Source organism: Triturus cristatus, chromosome 8 (genome assembly GCF_964204655.1).
Source record: "Triturus cristatus chromosome 8, aTriCri1.1, whole genome shotgun sequence".
Lineage (NCBI taxonomy): Eukaryota > Metazoa > Chordata > Amphibia > Caudata > Salamandridae > Triturus > Triturus cristatus.
In genome coordinates this window covers 935,912,017-935,939,401 of record NC_140591.1, presented here as the reverse complement: position 1 = coordinate 935,939,401, position 27,385 = coordinate 935,912,017, and positions in this window count along the sequence as shown.

The following is a 27,385-nucleotide window of genomic DNA, read 5'->3' as shown; positions in this document are numbered from 1 at the left end:
AATGGAATGTCAGGAATGTCATGTGTTTTATTGGAATGTCAGGAATGTCATGTCATAGAATGGAATGTCATGTCTTGGAATGGAATGTCAGGAATGTCATGTCTTTTAATGGAATGTCAGGAATGTCATGTCATAAAATGGAATGTCAGGAATGTCATGTCTTTTAATGGAATGTCAGGAATTTCATGTCATAGAATGGAATGTCAGGAATGTCATGTCTTTCAATGGAATGTCAAGAATGTCATGTCATAAAATGGAATGTCAGGAATGTCGTGTCTTTTAATGGAATGTCAGGAATGTCATGTCATAGAATGGAATGTCATGTCTTGAAATGGAATGTCAGGAATGTCATGTCTTTTAATGGAATGCCAGGAATGTCATGTCTTTTATTGGAATGTCAAGAATGTCATGTCATAGAATGGAATGTCAGGAATGTCATGTCTTTTAATGGAATGTCAGGAATGTCATGTCATAGAATGGAATGTCAGGAATGTCATGTCTTTTAATGGAATGTCAAGAATGTCATGTCATAAAATGGAATGTCAGGAATGTCATGTCTTTTAATGGAATGTCATGTCATAGAATGGAATGTCATGTCTTGGAATGGAATGTCAGGAATGTCATGTCTTTTAATGGAATGTCAGGAATGTCATGTCTTTTAATGGAATGTCAGGAATGTCATGTCATAGAATGGAATGCCAGGAATGTCATGTCTTTTAATGGAATGTCAAGAATGTCATGTCATAAAATGGAATGTCAGGAATGTCATGTCTTTTAATGGAATGTCAGGAATGTCATGTCTTGAAATGGAATGTCATGTCTTGGAATGGAATGTCAAGAATGTCATGTCTTTTAATGGAATGTCAGGAATGTCATGTCATAGAACGGAATGTCATGTTTTTTAATGGAATATCAGGAATGTCATGTCTTTTAATGGAATGTCATGTCTTGGAATGGAATGTCAGGAATGTCATGTCTTTTGATGGAATGTCAGGAATGCCATGTCTTTTAATGGAATATCAGGAATGTCATGTCTTTTGATGGAATGTCAGGAATGTCATGTCTTTTGATGGAATGTCAGGAATGTCATGTCATAGAATGGAATGTCATGTCTTTTAATGGAATGTCAGGAATGTCATGTCTTTTAATGGAATGTCAGGAATGTCATGTCTTTTGATGGAATGTCAGGAATGCCATGTCATTTAATGGAATGTCAGGAATGTCATGTCATAGAATGGAATGTCAGGAATGTCATGTCTTTTAATGGAATGTCTGGAATGTCATGTCTTTTAATGAAATGTCAGGAATGACATGTCTTTTATTGGAATGTCAGGAATGTCATGTCATAGAATGGAATGTCAGGAATGTCATGTCTTTTAATGGAATGTCAGGAATGTCATGTCTTTTAATGGAATGTCAAGAATGTCATGTCATAGAATGGAATGTCATGTCTTTTAATGGAATGTCAGGAATGTCATGTCTTTTAATGGAATGTCATGGAATGTCAGGAATGTCATGTCTTTTAATGGAATGTCAGGAATGTCATGTCTTTTAATGGAATGTCAGGAATGTCATGTCTTTTAACGGAATGTCAGGAATGTCATGTCTTTTAATGGAATGTCTGGAATATCATGTCTTCAGGAATGTCATGTCTTTTAATGGAATGTCAGGAATGTCATGTCATAGAATGGAATGTCAGGAATGTCATGTCTTTTAATGGAATGTCAGGAATGTCATGTCTTTTAATGGAATGTCAAGAATGTCATGTCATAGAATGGAATGTCAGGAATGTCATGTCTTTTAATGGAATGTCAAAAATGTCATGTCATAAAATGGAATGTCAGGAATGTCATGTCTTTTAATGGAATGTCAGGAATGTCGTATCATAGAATGGAATGCCAGGAATGTCATGTCATAGAACGGAATATCATGTCTTTTAATGGAATGTCAGGAATGTCATGTCATGGAATGTCAGGAATGTCATGTCTTGGAATGGAATGTCTGGAATGTCATGTCTTTTAATGGAATGTCAGGAATGTCATGTCTTTTAATGGAATGTCTGGAATGTCATGTCTTTTAATGGAATGTCAGGAATGTCATGTCATAGAACGGAATGTCATGTCTTGGAATGGAATGTCAGGAATGTCATGTCTTTTAATGGAATGTCAGGAATGTCATGTCATAAAATGGAATGCCAGGAATGTCATGTCTTTTAATGGAATGTCAAGAATGTCATGTCATAAAATGGAATGTCAGGAATGTCATGTCTTTTAATGGAATGTCAAGAATGTCATGTCATAAAATGGAATGTCAGGAATATCATGTCTTGGAATGGAATGTCAGGAATGTCATGTCTTTTAATGGAATGTCAGGAATGTCATGTCTTTTAATGGAATGTCAAGAATATCATGTCATAGAATGGAATGTCATGTCTTTTAATGGAATGTCAGGAATGTCATGTCTTTTAATGGAATGTCATGGAATGTCAGGAATGTCATGTCTTTTAATGGAATGTCAGGAATGTCATGTCTTTTAATGGAATGTCAGGAATGTCATGTCTTTTAACGGAATGTCATGTCTTTTAATGGAATGTCTGGAATATCATGTCTTCAGGAATGTCATGTCTTTTAATGGAATGTCAGGAATGTCATGTCATAGAATGGAATGTCAGGAATGTCATGTCTTTTAATGGAATGTCAGGAATGTCATGTCTTTTAATGGAATGTCTGGAATGTCATGTCATAGAATGGAATGTCAGGAATGTCATGTCTTTTAATGGAATGTCAGGAATGTCATGTCTTTTAATGGAATGTCAGGAATGTCATGTCTTTTAATGGAATATCAAGAATGTCATAGAATGGAATGTCAGGAATGTCATGTCTTTTAATGGAATGTCAGGAATGTCATGTCTTTTAATGGAATGTCAGGAATGTCATGTCTTTTAATGGAATGTCAGGAATGTCATGTCTTTTAATGGAATGTCAAGAATGTCATCTCTTTTAATGGAATGAAAGGAATGTCATGTCTTGGAATGGAATGTCTGGAATGTCATGTCTTTTAATGGAATGTCAGGAATGTCATGTCTTTTAATGGAATGTCAGGAATGTCATGTCTTGGAATGGAATGTCTGGAATGTCATGTCTTTTAATGGAATGTCAGGAATGTCATGTCTTTTAATGGAATGTCAGGTATGTCATGGAATGTCATGTCTTTTAATGGAATGTCATGGAATGTCAGGAATGTCATGTCTTTTAATGGAATGTCAGGAATGTCATGTCATAGAATGGAATGTCATGTCTTTTAATGGAATATCAGGAATGTCATGTCTTTTAATGGAATGTCAGGAATGTCATGTCTTTTAATGGAATTTCATGTCATAGAATGGAATGTCATGTCTTGGAATGGAATGTCAGGAATGTCATGTCTTTTAATGAAATGTCAGGAATATCATGTCATAGAACGGAATGTCATGTCTTTTAATGGAAAGTCAGCAATGTCATGTCATAGAACGGAATGTCATGTCTTGGAATGGAATGTCAGGAATGTCATGTCTTTTGATGGAATGCCATGTCTTTTAATGGAATGTCAGGAATGTCATGTCATAGAATGGAATGTCAGGAATGTCATGTCTTTTAATGGAATGTCTGGAATGTCATGTCTTTTAATGGAATGTCTGGAATGACATGTCTTTTATTGGAATGTCAGGAATGTCATGTCATAGAATGGAATGTCATGTCTTTTAATGGAATGTCAGGAATGTCATGTCTTTTAATGGAATGTCAGGAATGTCATGTCTTTTGATGGAATGTCAGGAATGCCATGTCTTTTAATGGAGTGTCAGGAATGTCATGTCATAGAATGGAATGTCAGGAATGTCATGTCTTTTAATGGAATGTCTGGAATGTCATGTCTTTTAATGGAATGTCAGGAATGACATGTCTTTTATTGGAATGTCATGTCATAGAATGGAATGTCAGGAATGTCATGTCTTTTAATGGAATGTCAGGAATGTCATGTCTTTTAATGGAATGTCAAGAATGTCATGTCATAGAATGAAATGTCAGGAATGTCATGTCTTTTAATGGAATGTCAGGAATGTCATGTCTTTTAATGGAATGTCATGGAATGTCAGGAATGTCATGTCTTTTAATGGAATGTCAGGAATGTCATGTCTTTTAATGGAATGTCAGGAATGTCATGTCTTTTAACGGAATGTCAGGAATGTCATGTCTTTTAATGGAATATCTGGAATATCATGTCTTTTATTGGAATGTCAGGAATGCCATGTCTTTTAATGGAATGTCAGGAATGTCGTCATAGAATGGAATGTCAGGAATGTCATGTCTTTTGATGGAATGTCAGGAATGTCATGTCTTTTAATGGAATGTCAAGAATGTCATGTCATAGAATGGAATGTCAGGAATGTCATGTCTTTTAATGGAATGTCAAGAATGTCATGTCATAGAATGGAATGTCAGGAATGTCATGTCTTTTAATGGAATGTCAGGAATGTCATGTCATAGAATGGAATGTCAGGAATGTCATGTCTTTTAATGGAATGTCAAAAATGTCATGTCATAAAATGGAATGTCAGGAATGTCATGTCTTTTAATGGAATGTCAGGAATGTCGTGTCATAGAATGGAATGCCAGGAATGTCATGTCATAGAACGGAATATCATGTCTTTTAATGGAATGTCAGGAATGTCATGTCATGGAATGGAATGTCAGGAATGTCATGTCTTGGAATGGAATGTCTGGAATGTCATGTCTTTTAATGGAATGTCAGGAATGTCATGTCTTTTAATGGAATGTCTGGAATGTCGTCTTTTAATGGAATGTCAGGAATGTCATGTCATAGAACGGAATGTCATGTCTTTTAATGGAATGTCAGGAATGTCATGTCTTTTAATGGAATGTCAGGAATGTCATGTCATAAAATGGAATGCCAGGAATGTCATGTCTTTTAATGGAATGTCAAGAATGTCATGTCATAAAATGGAATGTCAGGAATGTCATGTCTTTTAATGGAATGTCAAGAATGTCATGTCATAAAATGGAATGTCAGGAATGTCATGTCTTTTAATGGAATGTCTGGAATGTCATGTCTTTTAATGGAATGTCAGGAATGACATGTCTTTTATTGGAATGTCATGTCATAGAATGGAATGTCAGGAATGTCATGTCTTTTAATGGAATGTCAGGAATGTCATGTCTTTTAATGGAATGTCAAGAATGTCATGTCATAGAATGGAATGTCAGGAATGTCATGTCTTTTAATGGAATGTCAGGAATGTCATGTCTTTTAATGGAATGTCATGGAATGTCAGGAATGTCATGTCTTTTAATGGAATTTCAGGAATGTCATGTCTTTTAATGGAATGTCAGGAATGTCATGTCTTTTAACGGAATGTCAGGAATGTCATGTCTTTTAATGGAATACCTGGAATATCATGTCTTTTATTGGAATGTCAGGAATGCCATGTCTTTTAATGGAATGTCAGGAATGTCGTCATAGAATGGAATGTCAGGAATGTCATGTCTTTTAATGGAATGTCAGGAATGTCATGTCTTTTAATGGAATGTCAAGAATGTCATGTCATAGAATGGAATGTCAGGAATGTCATGTCTTTTAATGGAATGTCAAGAATGTCATGTCATAGAATGGAATGTCAGGAATGTCATGTCTTTTAATGGAATGTCAGGAATGTCATGTCATAGAATGGAATGTCAGGAATGTCATGTCTTTTAATGGAATGTCAAAAATGTCATGTCATAAAATGGAATGTCAGGAATGTCATGTCTTTTAATGGAATGTCAGGAATGTCGTGTCATAGAATGGAATGCCAGGAATGTCATGTCATAGAACGGAATATCATGTCTTTTAATGGAATGTCAGGAATGTCATGTCATGGAATGGAATGTCAGTAATGTCATGTCTTGGAATGGAATGTCTGGAATGTCATGTCTTTTAATGGAATGTCAGGAATGTCATGTCTTTTAATGGAATGTCTGGAATGTCATGTCTTTTAATGGAATGTCAGGAATGTCATGTCATAGAACGGAATGTCATGTCTTGGAATGGAATGTCAGGAATGTCATGTCTTTTAATGGAATGTCAGGAATGTCATGTCATAAAATGGAATGCCAGGAATGTCATGTCTTTTAATGGAATGTCAAGAATGTCATGTCATAAAATGGAATGTCAGGAATGTCATGTCTTTTAATGGAATGTCAAGAATGTCATGTCATAAAATGGAATGTCAGGAATATCATGTCTTGGAATGGAATGTCAGGAATGTCATGTCTTTTAATGGAATGTCAGGAATGTCATGTCTTTTAATGGAATGTCAAGAATGTCATGTCATAGAATGGAATGTCAGGAATGTCATGTCTTTTAATGGAATGTCAAGAATGTCATGTCATAGAATGGAATGTCAATAATGTCATGTCTTTTAATGGAATGTCAGGAATGTCATGTCATAGAATGGAATGTCAGGAATGTCATGTCTTTTAATGGAATGTCAAAAATGTCATGTCATAAAATGGAATGTCAGGAATGTCATGTCTTTTAATGGAATGTCAGGAATGTCGTGTCATAGAATGGAATGCCAGGAATGTCATGTCATAGAACGGAATATCATGTCTTTTAATGGAAAGTCAGGAATGTCATGTCATGGAATGGAATGTCAGGAATGTCATGTCTTGGAATGGAATGTCTGGAATGTCATGTCTTTTAATGGAATGTCAGGAATGTCATGTCTTTTAATGGAATGTCTGGAATGTCATGTCTTTTAATGGAATGTCAGGAATGTCATGTCATAGAACGGAATGTCATGTCTTGGAATGGAATGTCAGGAATGTCATGTCTTTTAATGGAATGTCAGGAATGTCATGTCATAAAATGGAATGCCAGGAATGTCATGTCTTTTAATGGAATGTCAAGAATGTCATGTCATAAAATGGAATGTCAGGAATGTCATGTCTTTTAATGGAATATCAGGAATGTCATGCCAGGAATGTCATGTCTTTTAATGGAATGTCAAGAATGTCATGTCATAAAATGGAATGTCAGGAATATCATGTCTTGGAATGGAATGTCAGGAATGTCATGTCTTTTAATGGAATGTCACGAATGTCATGTCTTTTAATGGAATATCAGGAATGTCATGCCAGGAATGTCATGTCTTTTAATGGAATGTCAAGAATGTCATGTCATAAAATGGAATGTCAGGAATGTCATGTCTTTTAATGGAATGTCAGGAATGTCATGTCTTTTAATGGAATGTCTGGAATGTCATGTCTTTTAATGGAATGTCAGGAATGTCATGTCTTTTAATGGAATGTCAAAAATGTCATGTCATAGAATGGAATGTCAGGAATGTCATGTCTTTTAATAGAATGTCAGGAATGTCATGGAATGTCAGGAATGTCATGTCTTTTAATGGAATGTCAGGAATGTCATGTCTTTTAACGGAATGTCAGGAATGTCATGTCTTTTAATGGAATGTCTGGAATGTCATGTCTTTTATTGGAATCTCAGGAATGTCATGTCTTTTAATGGAATGTCAGGAATGTCATGTCATAGAATGGAATGTCAGGAATGTCATGTCTTTTAATGGAATGTCAGGAATGTCATGTCTTTTAATGGAATGTCAAGAATGTCATGTCATAGAATGGAATGTCAGGAATGTCATGTCTTTTAATGGAATGTCAAGAATGTCATGTCATAGAATGGAATGTCAGGAATGTCATGTCTTTTAATGGAATGTCAGGAATGTCATGTCATAGAATGGAATGTCAGGAATGTCATGTCTTTTAATGGAATGTCAAGAATGTCATGTCTTGGAATGGAATGTCAGGAATGTCATGTCTTAATGGAATGTCAGGAATGTCATGTCATAGAATGGAATGTCATGTCTTGGAATGGAATGTCAGGAATGTCATGTCTTTTAATGGAATGTCAGGAATGTCATGTCATAGAATGGAATGCCAGGAATGTCATGTCTTTTAATGGAATGTCAAGAATGTCATGTCATAAAATGGAATGTCATGTCTTGGAATGGAATGTCAAGAATGTCATGTCATAGAACGGAATGTCATGTCTTTTAATGGAATGTCAGGAATGTCATGTCTTTTAATGGAATGTCATGTCTTGGAATGGAATGTCAGGAATGTCATGTCTTTTGATGGAATGTCAGGAATGCCATGTCTTTTAATGGAATGTCAGGAATTTCATGTCTTTTAATGGAATGTCAGGAATGTCATGTCTTTTAATGGAATGTCAGGAATGTCATGTCTTGGAATGGAATGTCATGTCTTTTAATGGAATATCAGGAATGTCATGTCATAGAATGGAATGTCATGTCTTGGAATGGAATGTCAGGAATGTCATGTCTTTTAATGGAATGTCAGGAATGTCATGTCTTTTAATGGAATGTCATGTCATAGAATGGAATGTCATGTCTTGGAATGGAATGTCAGGAATGTCATGTCTTTTAATGGAATGTCAGGAATGTCATGTCATAGAATGGAATGTCAGGAATGTCATGTCTTTTAATGGAATGCCAGGAATGTCATGTCATAGAATAGAATGTCATGTCTTGGAATGGAATGTCAGGAATGTCATGTCTTTTAATGGAATGCCAGGAATGTCATGTCATAGAAAGGAATGTCATGTCTTGGAATGGAATGTCAGGAATGTCATGTCTTTTAATGGAATGTCAGGAATGTCATGTCATAGAACGGAATATCATGTCTTTTAATGGATTGTCAGGAATGTCATGTCATAAAATGGAATGCCAGGAATGTCATGTCTTTTAATGGAATGTCAAGAATGTCATGTCATAGAATGGAATGTCAGGAATGTCATGTCTTTTAATGGAATGTCAGGAATGTCATGTCATAGAATGGAATGTCAGGAATGTCATGTCTTTTAATAGAATGTCAGGAATGTCATGTCTTTTAATGGAATGTCAGGAATGTCATGTCATAGAATGGAATGTAATGTCTTGGAATGGAATGTCAGGAATGTCATGTCTTTTAATGGAATGCCAGGAATGTCATGTCTTTTAATGGAATGTCAAGAATGTCATGTCATAAAATGGAATGTCAGGAATGTCATGTCTTTTAATGGAATGTCAGGAATGTCATGTCTTGGAATGGAATGTCATGTCTTGGAATGGAATGTCAAGAATGTCATGTCTTTTAATGGAATGTCAGGAATGTCATGTCATAGAACGGAATGTCATGTCTTTTAATGGAATGTCAGGAATGTCATGTCATAGAACGGAATGTCATGTCTTGGAATGGAATGTCAGGAATGTCATGTCTTTTGATGGAATGTCAGGAATGCCATGTCTTTTAATGGAATGTCAGGAATGTCATGTCATAGAATGGAATATCAGGAATGACATGTCTTTTATTGGAATGTCAGGAATGTCATGTCATAGAATGGAATGTCATGTCTTTTAATGGAATGTCAGGAATGTCATGTCTTTTGATGGAATGTCAGGAATGCCATGTCTTTTAATGGAATGTCAAGAATGTCATGTCATAGAATGGAATGTCAGGAATGTCATGTCTTTTAATGGAATGTCAGGAATGTCATGTCATAGAATTGAATGTCAGGAATGTCATGTCTTTTAATGGAATGTCAAAAATGTCATGTCATAAAATGGAATGTCAGGAATGTCATGTCTTTTAATGGAATGTCAGGAATGTCGTGTCATAGAATGGAATGCCAGGAATGTCATGTCTTTTAATGGAATGTCAAGAATGTCATGTCATAAAATGGAATGTCAAGAATGTCAGGTCTTTTAATGGAATGTCAGGAATGTCATGTCATTGAACGGAATGTCATGTCTTTTAATGGAATGTCAGGAATGTCATGTCTTTTAATGGAATGTCATGTCTTGGAATGGAATGTCAGGAATGTCACGTCTTTTGATGAAATGTCAGGAATGCCATGTCTTTTAATGGAATGTCAGGAATGTCATGTCATAGAATGGAATGTCAGGAATGTCGTGTCTTTTAATGGAATGTCTGGAATGTCATGTCTTTTAATGGAATGTCTGGAATGACATGTCTTTTATTGGAATGTCAGGAATGTCATGTCATAGAATGGAATGTCATGTCTTTTAATGGAATGTCAGGAATGTCATGTCTTTTAATGGAATGTCAGGAATGTCATGTCATAGAATGGAATGTCAGGAATGTCATGTCTTTTAATGGAATGTCTGGAATGTCATGTCTTTTAATGGAATGTCAGGAATGACATGTCTTTTATTGGAATGTCAGGAATGTCATGTCTTTTAATGGAATGTCAGGAATGTCATGTCTTTTAATGGAATATCAGGAATGTCATGTCATAGAATGGAATGTCAGGAATGTCATGTCTTTTAATGGAATGTCAGGAATGTCATGTCTTTTAATGGAATGTCAAGAATGTCATGTCATAGAATGGAATGTCAGGAATGTCATGTCTTTTAATGGAATGTCAGGAATGTCATGTCTTTTATTGGAATGTCATGGAATGTCAGGAATGTCATGTCTTTTAATGGAATGTCAGGAATGTCATGTCTTTTAATGGAATGTCAGGAATTTCATGTCTTTTAATGGAATGTCAGGAATGTCATGTCTTTTAATGGAATGTTAGGAATGTCATGTCTTGGAATGGAATGTCTGGAATTTCATGTCTTTTAATGGAATATCAGGAATGTCATGTCTTTTAATGGAATGTCAGGTATGTCATGTCATAGAATGGAATGTCATGTCTTTTAATGGAATATCAGGAATGTCATGTCTTTTAATAGAATGTCAGGAATGTCATGTCTTTTAATGGAATGTCTGGAATGTCATGTCTTTTAATGGAATGTCAGGAATGACATATCTTTTATTGGAATGTCAGGAATGTCATGTCATAGAATGGAATGTCAGGAATGTCATGTCTTTTAATGGAATGTCAGGAATGTCATGTCTTTTAATGGAATGTCAAGAATGTCATGTCATAGAATGGAATGTCAGGAATGTCATGTCTTTTAATGGAATGTCAGGAATGTCATGTCTTTTAAAAGAATGTCATGGAATGTCAGGAATGTCATGTCTTTTAATGGAATGTTAGTAATGTCATGTCTTTTAATGGAATATCAGGAATGTCATGTCTTTTAACGGAATATCAGGAATGTCATGTCTTTTAATGGAATGTCTGGAATGTCATGTCTTTTATTGGAATCTCAGGAATGTCATGTCTTTTAATGGAATGTCAGGAATGTCATGTCATAGAATGGAATGTCAGGAATGTCATGTCTTTTAATGGAATGTCAAGAATGTCATGTCATAGAATGGAATGTCAGGAATGTCATGTCTTTTAATGGAATGTCAAGAATGTCATGTCATAGAATGGAATGTCAGGAATGTCATGTCTTTTAATGGAATGTCAGGAATGTCATGTCATAGAATGGAATGTCAGGAATGTCATGTCTTTTAATGGAATGTCAAGAATGTCATGTCATAAAATGGAATGTCAGGAATGTCATGTCTTTTAATGGAATGTCAGGAATGTCATGTCATAGAATGGAATGTCATGTCTTGGAATGGAATGTCAGGAATGTCATGTCTTTTAATGGAATGTCAGGAATGTCATGTCATAAAATGGAATGTCAGGAATGTCATGTCTTTTAATGGAATGTCAGGAATGTCATGTCATAGAATGGAATGTCAGGAATGTCATGTCTTTCAATGGAATGTCAAGAATGTCATGTCATAAAATGGAATGTCAGGAATGTCGTGTCTTTTAATGGAATGTCAGGAATGTCATGTCATAGAATGGAATGTCATGTCTTGGAATGGAATGTCAGGAATGTCATGTCTTTTAATGGAATGTCAGGAATGTCATGTCATAAAATGGAATGCCAGGAATGTCATGTCTTTTAATGGAATGTCAAGAATGTCATGTCATAGAATGGAATGTCAGGAATGTCATTTCTTTTAATGGAATGTCAGGAATGTCATGTCATAGAATGGAATGTCAGGAATGTCATGTCTTTTAATGGAATGTCAAGAATGTCATGTCATAAAATGGAATGTCAGGAATGTCATGTCTTTTAATGGAATGTCATGTCATAGAATGGAATGTCATGTCTTGGAATGGAATGTCATGTCTTTTAATGGAATGTCAGGAATGTCATGTCTTTTAATGGAATGTCAGGAATGTCATGTCATAGAATGGAATGCCAGGAATGTCATGTCTTTTAATGGAATGTCAAGAATGTCATGTCATAAAATGGAATGTCAGGAATGTCATGTCTTTTAATGGAATGTCAGGAATGTCATGTCTTGAAATGGAATGTCATGTCTTGGAATGGAATGTCAAGAATGTCATGTCTTTTAATGGAATGTCAGGAATGTCATGTCATAGAACGGAATGTCATGTTTTTTAATGGAATGTCAGGAATGTCATGTCTTTTAATGGAATGTCATGTCTTGGAATGGAATGTCAGGAATGTCATGTCTTTTGATGGAATGTCAGGAATGCCATGTCTTTTAATGGAATGTCAGGAATGTCATGTCTTTTGATGGAATATCAGGAATGTCATGTCTTTTGATGGAATGTCATGTCATAGAATGGAATGTCATGTCTTTTAATGGAATGTCAGGAATGTCATGTCTTTTAATGGAATGTCAGGAATGTCATGTCTTTTGATGGAATGTCAGGAATGCCATGTCATTTAATGGAATGTCAGGAATGTCATGTCATAGAATGGAATGTCAGGAATGTCATGTCTTTTAATGGAATGTCATGTCTTTTAATGGAATGTCATGTCTTTTAATGGAATGTCAAGAATGTCATGTCATAGAATGGAATGTCATTGTCTTTTAATGGAATGTCAGGAATGTCATGTCTTTTAATGGAATGTCATGGAATGTCAGGAATGTCATGTCTTTTAATGGAATGTCAGGAATGTCATGTCTTTTAACGGAATGTCAGGAATGTCATGTCTTTTAATGGAATGTCTGGAATGTCATGTCTTTTATTGGAATCTCAGGAATGTCATGTCTTTTAATGGAATGTCAGGAATGTCATGTCATAGAATGGAATGTCATGTCTTGGAATGGAATGTCAGGAATGTCATGTCTTTTAATGGAATGTCAGGAATGTCATGTCATAAAATGGAATGCCAGGAATGTCATGTCTTTTAATGGAATGTCAAGAATGTCATGTCATAGAATGGAATGTCAGGAATGTCATGTCTTTTAATGGAATGTCAGGAATGTCATGTCATAGAATGGAATGTCAGGAATGTCATGTCTTTTAATAGAATGTCAGGAATGTCATGTCTTTTAATGGAATGTCAGGAATGTCATGTCATAGAATGGAATGTAATGTCTTGGAATGGAATGTCAGGAATGTCATGTCTTTTAATGGAATGCCAGGAATGTCATGTCTTTTAATGGAATGTCAAGAATGTCATGTCATAAAATGGAATGTCAGGAATGTCATGTCTTTTAATGGAATGTCAGGAATGTCATGTCTTGGAATGGAATGTCATGTCTTGGAATGGAATGTCAAGAATGTCATGTCTTTTAATGGAATGTCAGGAATGTCATGTCATAGAACGGAATGTCATGTCTTTTAATGGAATGTCAGGAATGTCATGTCATAGAACGGAATGTCATGTCTTGGAATGGAATGTCAGGAATGTCATGTCTTTTGATGGAATGTCAGGAATGCCATGTCTTTTAATGGAATGTCAGGAATGTCATGTCATAGAATGGAATATCAGGAATGACATGTCTTTTATTGGAATGTCAGGAATGTCATGTCATAGAATGGAATGTCATGTCTTTTAATGGAATGTCAGGAATGTCATGTCTTTTAATGGAATGTCAGGAATGTCATGTCTTTTGATGGAATGTCAGGAATGCCATGTCTTTTAATGGAATGTCAAGAATGTCATGTCATAGAATGGAATGTCAGGAATGTCATGTCTTTTAATGGAATGTCAGGAATGTCATGTCATAGAATTGAATGTCAGGAATGTCATGTCTTTTAATGGAATGTCAAAAATGTCATGTCATAAAATGGAATGTCAGGAATGTCATGTCTTTTAATGGAATGTCAGGAATGTCGTGTCATAGAATGGAATGCCAGGAATGTCATGTCTTTTAATGGAATGTCAAGAATGTCATGTCATAAAATGGAATGTCAAGAATGTCAGGTCTTTTAATGGAATGTCAGGAATGTCATGTCATTGAACGGAATGTCATGTCTTTTAATGGAATGTCAGGAATGTCATGTCTTTTAATGGAATGTCATGTCTTGGAATGGAATGTCAGGAATGTCACGTCTTTTGATGAAATGTCAGGAATGCCATGTCTTTTAATGGAATGTCAGGAATGTCATGTCATAGAATGGAATGTCAGGAATGTTGTGTCTTTTAATGGAATGTCTGGAATGTCATGTCTTTTAATGGAATGTCTGGAATGACATGTCTTTTATTGGAATGTCAGGAATGTCATGTCATAGAATGGAATGTCATGTCTTTTAATGGAATGTCAGGAATGTCATGTCTTTTAATGGAATGTCAGGAATGTCATGTCATAGAATGGAATGTCAGGAATGTCATGTCTTTTAATGGAATGTCTGGAATGTCATGTCTTTTAATGGAATGTCAGGAATGACATGTCTTTTATTGGAATGTCAGGAATGTCATGTCTTTTAATGGAATGTCAGGAATGTCATGTCTTTTAATGGAATATCAGGAATGTCATGTCATAGAATGGAATGTCAGGAATGTCATGTCTTTTAATGGAATGTCAGGAATGTCATGTCTTTTAATGGAATGTCAAGAATGTCATGTCATAGAATGGAATGTCAGGAATGTCATGTCTTTTAATGGAATGTCAGGAATGTCATGTCTTTTATTGGAATGTCATGGAATGTCAGGAATGTCATGTCTTTTAATGGAATGTCAGGAATGTCATGTCTTTTAATGGAATGTCAGGAATTTCATGTCTTTTAATGGAATGTCAGGAATGTCATGTCTTTTAATGGAATGTCAGGAATGTCATGTCTTGGAATGGAATGTCTGGAATTTCATGTCTTTTAATGGAATATCAGGAATGTCATGTCTTTTAATGGAATGTCAGGTATGTCATGTCATAGAATGGAATGTCATGTCTTTTAATGGAATATCAGGAATGTCATGTCTTTTAATAGAATGTCAGGAATGTCATGTCTTTTAATGGAATGTCTGGAATGTCATGTCTTTTAATGGAATGTCAGGAATGACATATCTTTTATTGGAATGTCAGGAATGTCATGTCATAGAATGGAATGTCAGGAATGTCATGTCTTTTAATGGAATGTCAGGAATGTCATGTCTTTTAATGGAATGTCAAGAATGTCATGTCATAGAATGGAATGTCAGGAATGTCATGTCTTTTAATGGAATGTCAGGAATGTCATGTCTTTTAAAAGAATGTCATGGAATGTCAGGAATGTCATGTCTTTTAATGGAATGTTAGTAATGTCATGTCTTTTAATGGAATATCAGGAATGTCATGTCTTTTAACGGAATATCAGGAATGTCATGTCTTTTAATGGAATGTCTGGAATGTCATGTCTTTTATTGGAATCTCAGGAATGTCATGTCTTTTAATGGAATGTCAGGAATGTCATGTCATAGAATGGAATGTCAGGAATGTCATGTCTTTTAATGGAATGTCAGGAATGTCATGTCTTTTAATGGAATGTCAAGAATGTCATGTCATAGAATGGAATGTCAGGAATGTCATGTCTTTTAATGGAATGTCAAGAATGTCATGTCATAGAATGGAATGTCAGGAATGTCATGTCTTTTAATGGAATGTCAGGAATGTCATGTCATAGAATGGAATGTCAGGAATGTCATGTCTTTTAATGGAATGTCAAGAATGTCATGTCATAAAATGGAATGTCAGGAATGTCATGTCTTTTAATGGAATGTCAGGAATGTCATGTCATAGAATGGAATGTCATGTCTTGGAATGGAATGTCAGGAATGTCATGTCTTTTAATGGAATGTCAGGAATGTCATGTCATAAAATGGAATGTCAGGAATGTCATGTCTTTTAATGGAATGTCAGGAATGTCATGTCATAGAATGGAATGTCAGGAATGTCATGTCTTTCAATGGAATGTCAAGAATGTCATGTCATAAAATGGAATGTCAGGAATGTCGTGTCTTTTAATGGAATGTCAGGAATGTCATGTCATAGAATGGAATGTCATGTCTTGGAATGGAATGTCAGGAATGTCATGTCTTTTAATGGAATGTCAGGAATGTCATGTCATAAAATGGAATGCCAGGAATGTCATGTCTTTTAATGGAATGTCAAGAATGTCATGTCATAGAATGGAATGTCAGGAATGTCATGTCTTTTAATGGAATGTCAGGAATGTCATGTCATAGAATGGAATGTCAGGAATGTCATGTCTTTTAATGGAATGTCAAGAATGTCATGTCATAAAATGGAATGTCAGGAATGTCATGTCTTTTAATGGAATGTCATGTCATAGAATGGAATGTCATGTCTTGGAATGGAATGTCAGGAATGTCATGTCTTTTAATGGAATGTCAGGAATGTCATGTCTTTTAATGGAATGTCAGGAATGTCATGTCATAGAATGGAATGCCAGGAATGTCATGTCTTTTAATGGAATGTCAAGAATGTCATGTCATAAAATGGAATGTCAGGAATGTCATGTCTTTTAATGGAATGTCAGGAATGTCATGTCTTGAAATGGAATGTCATGTCTTGGAATGGAATGTCAAGAATGTCATGTCTTTTAATGGAATGTCAGGAATGTCATGTCATAGAACGGAATGTCATGTTTTTTAATGGAATGTCAGGAATGTCATGTCTTTTAATGGAATGTCATGTCTTGGAATGGAATGTCAGGAATGTCATGTCTTTTGATGGAATGTCAGGAATGCCATGTCTTTTAATGGAATGTCAGGAATGTCATGTCTTTTGATGGAATATCAGGAATGTCATGTCTTTTGATGGAATGTCATGTCATAGAATGGAATGTCATGTCTTTTAATGGAATGTCAGGAATGTCATGTCTTTTAATGGAATGTCAGGAATGTCATGTCTTTTGATGGAATGTCAGGAATGCCATGTCATTTAATGGAATGTCAGGAATGTCATGTCATAGAATGGAATGTCAGGAATGTCATGTCTTTTAATGGAATGTCATGTCTTTTAATGGAATGTCATGTCTTTTAATGGAATGTCAAGAATGTCATGTCATAGAATGGAATGTCATTGTCTTTTAATGGAATGTCAGGAATGTCATGTCTTTTAATGGAATGTCATGGAATGTCAGGAATGTCATGTCTTTTAATGGAATGTCAGGAATGTCATGTCTTTTAATGGAATGTCAGGAATGTCATGTCTTTTAACGGAATGTCAGGAATGTCATGTCTTTTAATGGAATGTCTGGAATATCATGTCTTCAGGAATGTCATGTCTTTTAATGGAATGTCAGGAATGTCATGTCATAGAATGGAATGTCAGGAATGTCATGTCTTTTAATGGAATGTCAGGAATGTCATGTCTTTTAATGGAATGTCAAGAATGTCATGTCATAGAATGGAATGTCAGGAATGTCATGTCTTTTAATGGAATGTCAAGAATGTCATGTCATAGAATGGAATGTCAGGAATGTCATGTCTTTAAATGGAATGTCAGGAATGTCATGTCATAGAATGGAATGTCAGGAATGTCATGTCTTTTAATGGAATGTCAAAAATGTCATGTCATAAAATGGAATGTCAGGAATGTCATGTCTTTTAATGGAATGTCAGGAATGTCGTGTCATAGAATGGAATGCCAGGAATGTCATGTCATAGAATGGAATATCATGTCTTTTAATGGAATGTCAGGAATGTCATGTCATGGAATGGAATGTCAGGAATGTCATGTCTTAGAATGGAATGTCTGGAATGTCATGTCTTTTAATGGAATGTCAGGAATGTCATGTCTTTTAATGGAATGTCAGGAATGTCATGTCATAAAATGGAATGCCAGGAATGTCATGTCTTTTAATGGAATGTCAAGAATGTCATGTCATAAAATGGAATGTCAGGAATGTCATGTCTTTTAATGGAATGTCAAGAATGTCATGTCATAAAATGGAATGTCAGGAATATCATGTCTTGGAATGGAATGTCAGGAATGTCATGTCTTTTAATGGAATGTCAGGAATGTCATGTCTTTTAATGGAATATCAGGAATGTCATGACAGGAATGTCATGTCTTTTAATGGAATGTCAAGAATGTCATGTCATAAAATGGAATGTCAGGAATGTCATGTCTTTTAATGGAATGTCAGGAATGTCATGTCTTTTAATGGAATGTCTGGAATGTCATGTCTTTTAATGGAATGTCAGGAATGTCATGTCTTTTAATGGAATGTCAAAAATGTCATGTCATAGAATGGAATGTCAGGAATGTCATGTCTTTTAATAGAATGTCATGGAATGTCAGGAATGTCATGTCTTTTAATGGAATGTTAGGAATATCATGTCTTTTAATGGAATGTCAGGAATGTCATGTCTTTTAACGGAATGTCAGGAATGTCATGTCTTTTAATGGAATGTCTGGAATGTCATGTCTTTTATTGGAATCTCAGGAATGTCATGTCTTTTAATGGAATGTCAGGAATGTCATGTCATAGAATGGAATGTCAGGAATGTCATGTCTTTTAATGGAATGTCAGGAATGTCATGTCTTTTAATGGAATGTCAAGAATGTCATGTCATAGAATGGAATGTCATGTCTTTTAATGGAATGTCAAGAATGTCATGTCATAGAATAGAATGTCAGGAATGTCATGTCTTTTAATGGAATGTCAGGAATGTCATGTCATAGAATGGAATGTCAGGAATGTCATGTCTTTTAATGGAATGTCAGGAATGTCATGTCTTTTAATGGAATGTCATGTCTTTTAATGGAATGTCATAGAATGTCAGGAATGTCATGTCTTTTAATGGAATGTCAGGAATGTCATGTCTTTTAATGGAATGTCAGGAATGTCATGTCTTTTAATGGAATGTCAGGAATGTCATGTCTTTTAATGGAATATCAGGAATGTCATGTCATAGAATGGAATGTCAGGAATGTCATGTCTTTTAATGGAATGTCAGGAATGTCATGTCTTTTAATGGAATGTCAAGAATGTCATGTCATAGAATGGAATGTCAGGAATGTCATGTCTTTTAATGGAATGTCAGGAATGTCATGTCTTTTAATGGAATGTCATGGAATGTCAGGAATGTCATGTCTTTTAATGGAATGTCAGGAATGTCATGTCTTTTAATGGAATGTCAGGAATGTCATGTCTTTTAATGGAATGTCAGGAATGTCATGTCTTGGAATGGAATGTCTGGAATGTCATGTCTTTTAATGGAATGTCAGGAATGTCATGTCTTTTAATGGAATGTCAGGTATGTCATGGAATGTCATGTCTTTTAATGGAATGTCATGGAATGTCATGTCTTTTAATGGAATGTCAGGAATGCCATGTCATAGAATGGAATTTCATGTCTTTTAATGGAATATCAGGAATGTCATGTCTTTTAATGGAATGTCAGGAATGTCATGTCTTTTAATGGAATGTCATGTCATAGAATGGAATCTCATGTCTTGGAATGGAATGTCAGGAATGTCATGTCTTTTAATGGAATGTCAGGAATGTCATGTCTTTTAATGGAATGTCAGGAATGTCATGTCATAGAATGGAATGTCAGGAATGTCATGTCTTTTAATGGAATGCCAGGAATGTCATGTCATAGAATGGAATGTCATGTCTTGGAATAGAATGTCAGGAATGTCATGTCTTTTAATGGAATGTCAGCAATGTCATGTCATAGAACGGAATATCATGTCTTTTAATGGAATGTCAGGAATGTCATGTCATGGAATGGAATGTCAGGAACAACAATAACAATGTTGCAAATTAAAAGACCAATTTCGCCGAGGGCGGCCATTTTAGAACGGAGCAGTCCAACAGTCGTTCCCAGGGTGCGTGGTCTCGGTGCGACCCAGTCTTATCTCTGCCTATTGTAGGCGCGCCTGCGCTGGGAGGGTGGCGGCTATTTTGTTTTGCTTTTGCCCACGCTTCTGATTCCATTCGCTCCAGCGGGCGGGCGATTGAATGAGCGGTGGAGCTACTATAGCCGGGTAGAGGAGCCGTCAAGCACTGCCGCAGCGCGCCCATCGGAGCACGGGACGTCCCCCCCCACACCCTACCCTTCCAGGCAGTATGGTGAGCCGCAGCAGCACCCCGAGCCGCGGCGCCCACCCGCATTACCCGCTTGCAGGAGAAAGAGGAGCTGCGGCACCTCAACGACCGCCTGGCTGTGTAGAGCGACCGCGTGCGCTCCCTGGAGCTGGAGAACGACCGGCTCATGGTCAAGATCTCGGAGAAGGAAGAGGTCACCACACGCGAGGTGAGCAGGGCGTAGGGCAGGTTGTGACGATCCCTATGGAGGCGGCATCATCAATAGGTGCCTTTCACTGGAAGGGTGAGCTTCCAAAGCTCGCTGGATCTGACTTCTGCAATGCATTATTTTTGTATAATTTATATATAGGTTTCATGCCAAAGGATGCTATAGGGTAAAGCATGAATCTTTTATTTAGGGGCGTAGTTTAGGCATACTCCGGGAGAAGTAATTTAGCAACGTTAAAATAACAGAGTACATTCAGTGTGTCCTTTGACAGGATCAGTTCTATTTGTTTTTGGGGAAGGAGTAGCAGATGAACCATGTATCTTTATTTGAGGCGTCCCGGGTGACATTTAACCGGGGTCCTCCTTTCGTTGTTTAAGATTGTGAAGAGGTGGGTGTGGCATGTGGAGTTCATGATATTTTGCGTTACTCTTTATGGCACACCTCGGTTCGACCGCCTTCAACAGTGCTGACAGTAACAGATTTAAGCGAGATTATTAAATCTGAAGGCGCCAGATATTACAGTAACGACCATCCCAGAACTGAGCCGTTCATGTGTGCTTAACTGCTGGTCTCTAGTCTTAAAGTTTCAAGGTTTGTTAATTATTTAGTTCAACGTTGCAGTTCCCGGAATGACAAGTTGTATGACAAAAAATAAGATTGATCGCTTTGAACTACGCGTGCTGGTTTAACAGGTGCTTGTTACATTGTCTTCAAAGCACGCTGCACTATGTATACATTCGGATGAAGGTTGTAATAATTTGAGATACTCTGGGAAGTGGAGACTATTGGCTTTTTTCATTGGTTTTCTGAGCCTCCCTAATTGCACCAGAGTTTGTTTGTTACAGTAGCTTCCCCTGGATCCATTCATGTATCAAGCCCTGATTTGTCTGCATTCGCTTTGGTCACGTGGGGGCACACCTACAACCCTTTTGTAAAATGCAATTGAAAGTCTTCGCAAGAACGATTAGCTCGGATTTGATTGGCTAGCCTCGAATCCTGTCCCTCTTCAAACATTTAGGTTTTGATTGCCAAGTTGTGCATTGCAACCGTAGCTTTATGGCTTTCGTTTTAACCTTTTACATGCATCTATCGGTCAGGTCTGACGTGAGTTGACGTGTACCCCAAGATCAATTGCTTCTCTGAGGAAGTATCATTTTGTTCATATACTTGTTACGGTAAAAATGGGCTTAACCACTTGCTACTTTATTCTTAAGCATGTACCTTCCATTAAACAATGCAACATTATATTTTCCTCCAATACACCAACATTGCACATTTATAGCGTGAGTGGTTTGAGGGCGCACGTTACGTTCTGAACCGCCCGCCTCCAGTCTTCGAGGAAGGCTTATGTACTGAAGGAATGACTGCGAGCCACGTTTTTAATAATCAGGTGCCCTGCCAACACCCAGAGTTCAAAATTTGAAAGTGATATGAGTGGGCGTGTTCGCATCTCTGCAGTTTGTCTTGGCTGCACGATCGCAGAGGACTTTGACTGCTAGTAACATTTCAACAGTTAGCCGGGTTTCAGGCGAGGAATGAAGAAGTGCTGTATGTACGCTTCAACCATGTCTGTCCTCAGTTGGACAGCACTACTCACAGAAGACACCGGAGATTATCACTCTTTTTTTATAAGCCCGGTTTGACAGAATAAATATTGTCTCTAATCCTGGTATTTTGGCTCCATCCAGAGAAGAATTACCACCTCGTTTCACGCTATTGGCTATGTGGTGTTTAATTCCTCCTTGTGGGAAGAGCTCAGATTGGAACACGCGAAAGACCATCACAAAAGAGAAATAGTCATCATGCCATTTTCAATTTACTTTCTCCGTATCCTACTTGCCCCCAAAATTGGCTTCCAAATCAATCCCTTTTTGTTCTTTCTCTGCAATGGCAAAGCCAATAGGGTAGTCGTAAATGTGATAAACAATATTTACGCCTGCTGTTTCAGTAATTATTAGTTGTGATGCCTGTTCAGTTGCGCTGCCACAGTAAATTCAGGTCTGTTTGTTGGCTTTGTCATTATACTGTTAGTAGAACACGAAGCATTGTTTAGTAAACTTTACTTGAACTTACTATTTCTACTGTTGCACTTCATCCTCTACTTCCACCCATGACATGATAACTTAGGTTGCGCCTCCAGTGTCTTTTTTGACAAACTACATTTACAACTTACATGCTCGTCAGGTTTGCCTCAATTTTCTAAGTTTATAATTGAAGGCCTTACGAAGCCATCAGTATGTTATTGAATTCTACAGCCGCACTTCCTACGCCCTTCCAAGCAAGATGTTTCAAAAGCCAAGTGTGCAACACACGGATGACAATTCTGCGTTTTTTGTGCCATTGGTGTCTTTCACTGAGCATTAAAAATGAGAGATGTAGCCAAAAGCAAAATGACCCCAGCTGCTACGACTGAAAATGCTGCATGGTACATGTTAGGAAAGAAGCTGAAACCCTCTGGATAAAGTGAGTTTGTTCGCAGTATAATTTCTAGGCCTTTTGATATGTGAGTGACCTAGTACTTACAGCTACTTCGCCATTCACTGTTCATGGTGAACTTAAGATGGAAGCTATGTTAATCCCCTCACTCAATGCCAGTCTTTGTCCTTCTGAGCTGAAGATCGCTTCATTACTCGTTGCGGGGCTCTTGCTGCCCCTACAAGTTGTCCAAGCTATTGACATTGTAAATAACAATGCCGTTTCTTTAAATGTTTTAAAAACATAAACAAAAATAATGTCATGAGCAATGCCAATAGATCTAACTTTAACAATGCCGAGACCATTGCATTGTAAATGCTTGTTTTCTTCTTCAGGGGAAATCTTGTTAAAGCTATTGACATGTTTAACAAAGCAATCAACCTTGCCAAGTCCGAAATGGAGATGGCCCACCTGTATTCATTGTGTGATGCTGCCTATGCCCAGACAGAAGTTGCAAAAAAATATGGATTAAAACCCCCTACACTGTAAACAAGGACAAGATAGAAACAGAAAGAATGACGACCCTGTAAGAAAAGTTGATACTTTTCAATCAGACCAAGAAACACTGTTACACAGAAGCAAAGTGGAGAGACTTTGATTTCCGATTGGTGGTGTTTGTCATCCGTTGCTCCAGATTGATGTTACGGTATTGTCGGGTATGGTTGTTAAAACAGTTAGTTTGCTTCTACTCCAAAGGAAATATTGCCCCATAAGGTCTGAGATCTCAAAAGTATCTTGCTTCGGGGGGGCTCAAGTATATTTTCGTCACTCAAATAAAGACATGGTTGGCTTCCCACCTACTGCACTGTTGTGAATGTGATCATAATGTGGATAACATGTTTTTTATACACAAAATGGAATTTACAGCATATGCGGTTTGTTAAAGTTAACATGAACAAGTGTTGTAAAATACATTTCTTATATATACTACTGATTTCAGAAAGATTGTTTTTAGTTTTTACAGAAGACACAAGATACAATTGCGTACAGCTGTTTTTGCTTTCCATTTGAAGTCCATTTGCAAGCCTAGAACCATGTAAAAATAATAATCATTTATTTCCTCTTCCCTCTACCTGACTGTTAATAAACTCTCTGTAGCAGTTGGGGTGAGGTCAGAAGAATTGCCCAAATAGGTCTGCAAATGAATTGTTATCCTGTGGCGTCACATATAATATACAGAGTTGGATGTTGTTGGGAGCAGATAAGATTTTAGATACTCTCCAACAGTTGTACCTCATCCTTTTTGTGCATGTTTGTTTGGTACTTGACCACCCGCCTCTCGTCACCCCACGATCTATAAACATCCTGGTAATTGATGCTCCAGTGTAGAGCAGCAGCACCAAAGTACATATAAAGAGGATTTATGTATTCCTCCAATGCACTTCTCTTTACTGTTTGCTTACATTTTTCCTACTGGCCACTTCATTGCTCCTTTCTCTGGAAAAAGTATCATCTATCTGGATGATCTTTTTATGAGACCAAAGCAAAATTGTTAAAATATGCATTATGACTATTGCTTTCACCAAATTCTAGGATTGAGTAGTTTTAAATATTTCATACAGTGGAATTGTAGTGAAAATTAAAATTACAATGGTAAGAACGTAGAGCAAAAGAATCATTGAGCATGTATATTTTGGTGAATGCACTTTAACCATTTTTATCCACTTAAAATTTTTGTCTCTTGCTATTGTATGTCATCTAAGCTGATATTTGTTTACTGCTTCATAATAATTTAAAGTGTGAGATGTTTACTCTGTGAAGCAGAGTACAACTAAAGTTAATTTGTTAAACTTTATCTCATATGGATATTCGAAGTGACAGAGGCTCCAGAAGAGACAGATCTGTAGTAGCATGAACAATACAACAAATAGGGTTACTGAATAACTGTTTTTCTGTATCTGTAAATCTTACAGCAATATTTGAGAAATAGCCATGGGCTACATAGCCACATTGCGGTGTTGGGTAACTACATTGAAAAAGAAGGGATCTTAAATAAGGCAAGCCTTGCAATTTTGGTGAATACCCAAGATTTCTCATCACTAAAATAAATCTATAGAAGCAATAGAATCTGATTGAAAAAACAAATAATGTAGACTTAACTATCTTGCCTTTGATTTATATGCATGGCCTGATCTACATACAGTCAAATTCAAATTTGTTTCTCTTCCCAGAAAATAAAAACGTTAAACCGAGAAAGCATGTGTTGTTTAATTATATCATTCCAAATCATTGTGTACTGTTGCCTGTTCTTTACATATTTGAAGCTGCACTACAATATGCATTTGTCTGCCTCTTTCTTTGTAAATCTTTCAGATGTAAATTCAGAAAATAAATGATATTAAAGTATTCTTTATTGTGATTATGTAGTTTGTTGCAAAATGCTGAGAAGTTAAGATGTGGACTAGATGCTTATTGATTCTGGCTATTTTTGTAGCCAGACCTGACCCTTGAGGGTAGTGCAGTGCTTTACAGAAAATTAGAAAGTGGATGCATCACAAGAACTAAGTAACAATAGGGTCTATCTTTAACATATGTACTGCATGTTTACTAAGGTTTTCAATTTACTTTCTTGTTTTTTGTTTCAAGTTCAATAGAGCTTCAGGAGTCTCCTCTTCTGTGACAAATAATGTAATGCAGAAGAGTAAAATACATAAGAAGTAAATGGGATTAGGTGGCTACTGAGTTCAAGACTGGAGTCTACTACTCTAGTATACCGTTAAAAAACAAACAAAAAAAAAACAACTTTGGTCCTGAGGTAGTTCTCAAAATTTCACGTTTCTTTTGGCGGAAGCTACACAAATTTCCTTTGAAGAGGAGTTTGAGACCAAATAATTTCTGTTCCATCGGACACATTTTTTAGGTCTCTATTGAAGTAACCTGATTTTCTCCTTTACAGTTTTCCGCTAACGTTTTGGGTTTCCTTTGAGGGAGGGTAAATAAATTAGATGTTATGAGGTTGATTAAAACGTTTAAAATTGATCGATCATGTTGTTAAAATTTTAATTAATCGTTTAAAAACAAAGAGGTACTCCTGCAAAACAGAAATGAACGATCACAATTAGTCTAAATACACATGTACCATAAGATTTAGACCCATCATAATTAGTAAGGCAATACTACATACACTAGTAATCCATATATCATCAGTCCTCTATATATATATATGTATTTTGGGCACATCACATTTTTACAAATTACCCCACAACCCATAGTACTTCGGAAAGCAAATAATTCATTATAAAGAATTAGATCATGCATCTCTGGTTTGCCAAATACCCAATTCTATGAACATCAGAAGAAGCCTGCTGTTTTTTTTGGGAGGATAAGGAAATTGAGCAACAAACGACATGCAACAGTTTCTTTTTTTGCTATACATGCTGCAGTTTTTTGTTTTTTTTTATAACTTACATTTATCTTACCAAGGAAATAACAGCACATGGTCCTTCTGATTAGTCAGTTGTGGACTCTGAGGTACAAATAATGGTATAGAAACTACATGTAATGGCTACCTCGATTAACAGTTCATGATTTCTTCACTCAGTGGGTCCTATCCTTTGTACAGGTGCCATTTCTTTCATGTGTGAGGGGTATCGAGGAGCCAAGTTCTCACGCCTTTGTGAATTGGCCCTATAATGGGGAGTGAAATCTGCGTACTTGACCACCTTAGACTTGTGATAGTCCTTATTTATCCGACATTACATTTCATATCTCATTACACAAGCACCTTCATAACACAATTACCTTCCTCACAAAATTATACAAGCACCTTAATAACTGAATGGTAACAAATAGCATTTAGGCAGGCAACAATTCAAAGAATGCCAACAAATAAAAAGTGGTACGTTTGGGTCAAGCGGGGGGTAAGTCGGCAACAGGTCTTGGTTGATTTCTAGTTTGTTTCTTGTTGAAGTTGGGATGAAGTAGCCACCAGGCAACTTTCTATAATATTTCAACACAATGTATGATAACAGTTCTTCCTGCTCTGGAGTATCTCTGGCAACAAAGAGCTAGAGTTGATTATTCACTTCTACTTCTGTAAGTTTTCAGTGCGTGTTCTGGAATGGGGTGGGATCTCGAGATCCAGTCCCTTTTAAAATGTAGATTTTTATATCACTTCCTTTCTTAAGCCCTCAATTGTCTCTAACATGTGGATCAAGTATCATTTTTGTATCTCAGTACACTGTTACCCTTCAGGGCTCCCTCCTTTTAGTGCACATCATCAGTCCTTAACCATTGCACTCCATTAAGTAAATTGTCATCTTGAGCATATCTATTTTTGAACAGGTGTTCGTTCAGTCCTAACCTATGTTTTGTGGTATCCAATTCTCACTTTAAGTCTCTCTCTTCCCCACAATGGTAAGTTGTGCATTTATGGATGACTGCTGCTATCACCCTTACGAGGTAATACTC